The 7532-nt window shown below is 28.9% G+C and overlaps 1 long non-coding RNA gene across 3 annotated transcripts; it reads left to right on the top strand.

The window, feature by feature from the left end:
* The first annotated feature begins 6 nt into the window (after positions 1-6).
* On the top strand, positions 7-5397 carry LOC108732983. 3 transcript variants are annotated; one of them, XR_001937171.2, is made up of 8 exons: positions 7-1399; positions 1458-1569; positions 1619-1730; positions 3502-3628; positions 4082-4200; positions 4270-4394; positions 4570-4753; positions 5110-5397. It is a non-coding gene; the product is annotated as an uncharacterized LOC108732983 (long non-coding RNA). The 3 variants fall into 3 exon arrangements; XR_001937172.2 differs by having other exon boundaries at positions 1628-1730; XR_001937173.2 differs by lacking the exon at positions 3502-3628.
* Positions 5398-7532: the final 2135 nt, after the last annotated feature.

Here is a 7532-nt window from a genome sequence, read left to right on the forward strand (position 1 = left end):
TTCTATTCTACCCCCTATAAAAATTAATGCTCTTGTCATCTTTCAAAGTATATACATAATTCTAAATAAACAAATAATTTATTTTATTTGTTAAATAAGTTAAAGTATGTAACACGTTTTTATTTTTTAATTACATAACATTTTGGAATGTTAAAGTTTATTGTTCCGCTTTTTATTGTAAAAGGGCTTTGCTTTTAGGGATATTATTATAACTTAAAAAAAAAAACAATAAATTTGTTGCATAAACTTCAGTTTCATTTAGTGTGTGAAACATTTTTAACTATGTATGATTTAATATTTATTAACTTATTAAATGTATTAGCTGAATAGCAAAATGAATTAAAATCGCTAAAGTATGCCTATTTATTTAACTTGGGAGTATTTTGAAAAAATAGGAAAGGCGTTGAACATGTATTTTTGATTAACACAGAAAAGTTTGGCAACAAGAATTTTCAAAAATAATTATGTAGTTCAGAATTAAATAGTATAAGCATGTACTTATTTTCTATCAGGTAAACATTCTTAACAAGTATTGAAAGTATATTTTGGTATAGAATAGCGTATATATTAAGCGTGTATATATTTTCTTTTACGTAAACATTGAACTAATTTTTAGCAAGAATTGAAAATGCCTGTTCGTTTACTGCTTAGCAAATTATACGTATGTGCTACACAACATTTCACATGCATAAGTAATTTTAAGTTAAACACAGTGAAGTGCATAGTCCGATGGGTAATCAACTGTAATTTATTAGTTTATCGGCGGTTGTAGTCTAGGTACTTCCATAATTTAATAATAATCATAGAATGGTGTATAGTGTATCTATGGCCCTCTTCTATAAATATCTATGTAAGAAATTGTAAGGATTCTAGTATCTATGGTCTATGTCCTGTAATATCTATGCCTATGTCTCTGGCATAAATGAAACTGACGTTTGTTGCCATTTTTTGTTATTTGTATTCCTTTAATGTATTTGTTACGAGAAGAATTCCATCTACCTATTTTTATTCCATTTCGTATCTTTTTTTATATAGTGATATTTTAAATTTTAATCATTGCAGCTACTTTTAATTCCGGTAACTGAAGATACATTACTTATTTAAGTTGTAAATTTGTTCTCTAGTTCAGTTGTAACAGAAACTGGTGTAGCTTTCGGTATTCCTTACTTTTTGCAATTTTGTTATTACACTATATTGTTATGGTACTAAATTGTTTATATGTGAATATTGTACTAGTCCTCTTTCCAAGAGGATATTTATACTGGAAATAGACAAACAGGTATGCCAAAGTTTAACGCAATGAATGCCACCCTCATAAGGCCGTAAAAGGAAAAAACAACATTAATTAGAGATAATTACAACCCTATCGAAAAAGTACAAGTTTTTGGATGAGCATTCTGTGAGTATAGTGTATATTTATACATTCCTGAGTTACATTAGTTTTTCATTTATTTTAGACTATACTAAGCAATATTCCTTTTGTTTCAACATTTTAAACAATTTGCCTAATCAGCAAATTCTTTACAACCTAAGAGCATTTTTGCCAGCAGTTCAGACTTATGAAGAAAGGTATTTAACATTACTTCTTAATTTTGATAAAATAAAATCATTGTTTTAGTACTTTAAGCTATTTGCTTATGGAGTTTCCTGTCAGTGTTTTGGGTTGTCACCTGTGGAATTATACAGTATTCAAAATCATCTTTCCAATACACCGATACAACATTGAAAAGGTAGGATTAATTGTACTCGTTCTTTAATTTAAAATTAGTTTTCTTTTTGTTAAAGAACCTTCAGATACCAAAATGTATTAAAATTGTTGTGAGAAATGGCTAAAATCCCCAATTTAAAAACGTCATTTTTATCTATTGATAAATTAATTTCTCCCTTAAAGTACTACGCCGTAAAAGTACTTAAATGTAGTAAAGTTCTTTTGTGGCATCAGTAAAATGAATTTTATTGTTGGAAATTACTGAGCTGCACTTCCAACTCCTACTTGAAATTGTTACTATTTCTTGATAAATTAATTTCTCCCTTATTAAACCAGCTGAAAGTACCAAAATGTATTAAAATTCTTATGGGGCATCAGTGAAAAGAATTCTATAGTTGGAAAGTTACCGGAATACATTTTCAATCCCCAAGTTGAATACGTCGCTTTTATTTCTTCATAAATTAATTTGATTACTTATTAAACAAGCCGAAAGTACCAAAATGTGTTAAAGTTGCTGTGTTATATCAGCGAAACAAATTTTATAGTTGGAAATTAAAAGCTACGCTTTCAGCCCCTATGTAATTTAAAGACGTCGTATTTACTTTTTCGTATGTTAATTTCTGTCTTATGAAAAGGGGCGAAAGTGCCAAAATCTAATAAAGTAATCGTGGGTGGACATTAACTAAAATTATGCGGCTAAAACTTACTAGTGACTACTTCCAACCCTGATTTTAAAAGTTGAGTCGTTAATAATTAAAGGAATCAGAACTGCTACTGCAGGCTGACGGTTAGAATACATTGTAGTGAAGTGGGTTGCCTATATGAAAGACAAACAATTTATTAAAAGCATGTATTTTAAATTCAAATGAAATTGACAAGTAGGTTGTGGTCTAGCTAAAGATGAAAATGTTACAGTGCGAGTCGAAATTTGTATGCAACTAAATTTTTTAGTTTTTAATAAAATAATCTAAATTTATTTGGTACGTAAGCAGTCTGTGAAAATAATTATGATTTTATAACACTTAACGCTCTTAATGTAATTAATGTTTCTCACTTTGTTTTGTATATTCCTCTAATGTGGGCATTTTTAACTTGTGTCCTGTACATTAGAATTTCGTATAGGATATCTGATAGAGAAAGATGCTTATAGTTAAAAATGCGGACAAAAAACTGTTAGCTTTATTGTGGAAATTGTAACGAGAATATAAAAATACAATAAAGTAGTAATAGTCGAAATCAAAAATAGCGATTGATTAAGAAGGAATGTAGTGTACCCCTTTTTTTTGTTGGGATATCGTAACAACAATAAGAAAAAAGCAGTTTATTTTTGCATTTTAGTTTAACAGAAATTTAGAAAAATATATTTGCATTATTATAATTATTATAACAGCTTTCTAAACAATTTATATATAAAATAAAATAAACAAAAATGTGTATTTAAATACAAATAACGAATACTTTCGTTGGAAAGTATTTCAATACAATTACAAATACTCTTAGTATTTTAAATACTCTTTTTGTTTGATAAAAGGTAAAGTTTTTATTATTATTATGTGTTTTTAAGTCTTGATTAGAATGCACCCATGAGTACACCAAGGATCCACATAAATATTATTTTTAATTGGTTTACTCGGAAATATTGCATTAATTCTTAGAAAGCTAGCTAAAACATGCTGTTAGTGCCTTTGTTTTATTAGGGTATTTTTTTAAAGGCGGATCAGTCTCTTTTTACGAATTAAACTGAGTTAGCATAATTGGACGCACCTATAAATCATATCATTTTATTATCATAGATATAGAAGTAATTTCTATCTATGAGTTTTCCTTCGATCTTATCTGTCATCTTGTCTTCGATCTTCGAGAAGACGACAAGCCACCGTTACCGTTTCTGCTGTCCATAAATGGAGACTACGCCTGAAGGTATTTGGCCCTAATCTTTATTTGATTTTCATTTGATTGTGTAAAGTACGTTTCTATTTAGTGATTGATAGGCTTCTATTACCACAGATTAGATTTTTTTTTACGTGAACTATTTCGGTAGCATGTTAGTTTCGTGCTGCAACGTGGGAGTCCATTTTGCCTGTACGATCGTCCACTGTGAAATTTTATAGATTCTTATTTTATTTGAGGTCGATTAATTAGGGTTTTGTTAAAAAATTTAGAATCTTGAAAACAGTTGTAGGCGATGATTGCAGATTTTTCATACTGATGTGACCATGTCTGCAAGAATTTCTTTCATTTTATAACCAAAATATGTAAAATATTTCTCAAAAATATTATTCTGCCCTTAAAATTCTAAAAATTCTGTTTCATTTTTGCCTTCTTATTCTAGAAATTGGGTTTTAACGACTTGTTTTTGTTTCTAAAATACAGGCTTGCTTAGAGATGACATCATTGGATTATAAGGAGGAACTACCTGGACTTGTTTTTATTTCTAAAAATGCTTCTGATGTGTTGGTCGAAAAATTCACAAGGCACGGTTGTTAACAATGGTAATTAACTTTCATAATAAAACAACAAAATTTATTTAACATATAATTAATATTAAGTTGTCTCAACAGGTTTCCATCAAAATATAATAAATGAACGTGGAGAGAGTAAATCGAAAGGAGTGGAAACGTGAAGAAGCAGAACGCCACTCGCATTTCTTTCTCTTAGACTTGGAATGGGATCTTTTGTGGAAAGGGTAAGAAATAATTATTTTATGAAATGGTTTGTGACTTTCTAAATCTTGTATTTCATTTGTTTGACAATAATTACTGTTAAAATTTTTTACTCTTCTGAGTTGTTATAGTTGGACCGTTCTTAATGTTTTAAAACATAATAGTTAAGATGAAACTAACATTAAATTGTTTCAACAGGTTATCATTTAAACTTGTTAAATGAACAAGAAAACAAAAAATAAGGATTCAAAATGTGGAGTTGTGGAGCCCTGTTAATGTTCCGTCCTCTTAGACTTGGAAAGTGCAATTTTTGGAGAACGAAGTCCAATTCACATAGATATATTTAGGAATAAAACTTGAGCACCGTAGAGTTATCCTTGAGGTAATAAATTGCTTTACTGTTTATTATTTTGATAGTACTTATTTTCATAGTAATTTGCCATGTCTGGCATCTATGGGTTTTCTTCTCTAACAGATATCTATTGTCCGCATCTATGATTTTCTTCTGTCAATTATCTATTGCGTACAGACATCTATGGTTACTTATATTGCCTCGTAACATTTATCCTATGCATTTATCTATGTTTTGAATAAAGTTGACAGCACATCGCCATTTTATAATTTGTGTATTTTACTTGCTTTTTCGTGTATATTTTTATTGTATTTAATATTTTACTTAATTTAATCTCTTCTTTAATTAATAATGTAAGTAATATTTCTTTTTGTCCGTTCCTGCAGATCGTCCAAATGGTGAGAAAGAGAATTTCAGATTGATGGTATTGAAACAACCAATGTCTTGTCTTGATTTGCTGTTTTCGTCTTCACCTCGCAACATTATGCAGCTAATTTTCAACAGATAAGTGAGAACAAGAGGAGATTTACTTGAATTCCACTAATAGAACAAGTTTTCTTCTTTGGCATTCCTCCTGGACTTGGTTTGCTTTTCATATCTGCAAACGTTGGAACGTTACAGTCTATAATTAATTAAGGTGAGAATACTTGATATAATTAATTTTAATTGCTCTTTATTAATAACAAGTATAAGATACAAAACAATGAATTTTTAATCTTCTGTTCAAAGATTGAAAAAGTTGTAACAACGTTTTCTTTCGAAGATATCTAAATTCTATAGTTTATTTTTGCATTTTTAAAGATCATTGCATTTTATTTTTATAGTCCTACAACCATAACAGTCTCTCAAAGTGATATCTGTTTGTCTTCATCTTAATCTCTTTAACAACATTTTTTTTATAATCGCGTCGTCGGTAATTTATCTCTAATAATAATATTTGTCTATTTCTGTATGTGTATGATAACTTTTTAGTTAGAATAATGAATTCCTGCGTTATGAATAATGATCAAANTTACTTCCTTTCAGACAGGGTACAGTGGGTTATCTGGAATAGGAGCAATAGGCGACTGCCCAGCTTGCCTTGGCGAAATCTGTCCGATCTTTTCTACCAAAGCTATTAGTATTTGTCGTTAGTCCTTGTAATTGCACTATTCGCTTTCAGGTAACCGAAGAAGACTGAAGACATCGTATTGTTTGTCTTTTTTGTATTTTCTTTGAAATTTCATGTTTTCTTGTCTTTTACAGGTATTTTGTTTATTACTTTATGAACTGTTATATTATGTAATTGTAACTTAGAATGTTAGTTAAAATGTTTCTAAATTGATCTTTTGGCATAAATGTTAAAATTAAATTAAATATTTTTAACGCTTTCACAATTAAAATTCATTTGGGTGGATAGGGTGGCTATAAGGGGAGATGCGGAGGCCACAGAGGGTTAGGGAGACTTTTTTCTCCTTAATCTTGTGTTTAAATGGTAATATAACAGTTTGTAAGTATTATAAGATTTTTATTGCATATAAATGTGATTTGTTTTCTTTCTCTTACAGGTATTTTTCTTTTTACTCTGTAAACTGTTAATTAATTTTTTGGTTTTGTAATTGTGTTCATTTTATAAGTTCTGTTAACTGTTATTTATTAAATACGTTAGATGTATTATGTATTATATAGTTACTTGAAATAAATATGTTTGTTGTAATTAGTGTAAATAATGGGTGTAATTAATAAAAATGTATTTCAATTTTATTAGTTTTTTTTGTTGAATAATCTTTAATATAGAAGCAATTTAATGAATAATTAAAGCAAACGAAAGCGTATTTGGATAATTTATTGAATAAACTTTGATAAAAGATGTGATTTATTGATGAATTAAGCAAAAATTTTCAACAAAAGTTCTATTTTAGTTCGTAAACGTGGGTGGATTTTGACCGAAAAGACGTAAGAAGCAATTTATTGAATAATTAAAGCAAACGAAAGCGTATTTGGATAATTTATTGAATAATCTTTGATTAAAGATGTGATTTATTGATGAATTAAGCAAAAATTTTCAACAAAAGTTCTATTTTAGTTCGTAAATGTGGGTGGATTTTGACCGAAAACACGTAAAAACACCTTAAATAATAATTTTTTGTCAATAATAAAGCAAGCGGGAGCTCTGTATATCATTTATCGGTTAATCTATATTATCAGTTATCATTTATCGATGAATTAAGCAAAAATATTTGGCAGAAGTTCTATTTCGGTTCCCAAACCATCGACAGGTAGCTATACATGGTTTTTTTTTGGGAACCGAAATCGAACATTAGGACAAAATTTTGCTTAATTCGCCAGTAAATGATAACTGATATGGATAATCGATTAATAAATGATAAGAAGTAGCTGTGGCTTGCTTTATTTTTGTCCGAAAATTACTATTTGTGGTGTTTTTTACGTTTTTCCGTTCAAGGGCGCTCCACGTATATGAACAAAAATCGAAATCGAGAAGCAATGGAAAATTCAAGTTTTTTGAGAAAGACCCGACGCAACTTATGCTCTCCTAATACAAATGTTGAAATTTATGAAAATTTTCAGTTTTGAGCCAAATACAAGTGTTAGTCGAAAAGTAATGGAAAATTCAAAAGTTGTTTTTTGAAAAAGACCCGATGCAACTTATGCTCTCCTAATACAAATGTTGAAATTTATGAAAATTTTCAGTTTTGAGCCAAATACGAGGGTTAGTCGAAAAGTAATGGAAAATTCAAGTTATTTTTTGAAAAAGACCCGATGCAACTTATGCTCTCCTAATACAAATGTTGAAATTTATGAAAATTTT

Source organism: Agrilus planipennis, unplaced genomic scaffold (assembly GCF_000699045.2).
Source record: "Agrilus planipennis isolate EAB-ADULT unplaced genomic scaffold, Apla_2.0 scaffold22, whole genome shotgun sequence".
In the NCBI taxonomy this organism is placed as follows: Eukaryota; Metazoa; Arthropoda; class Insecta; order Coleoptera; family Buprestidae; genus Agrilus; species Agrilus planipennis.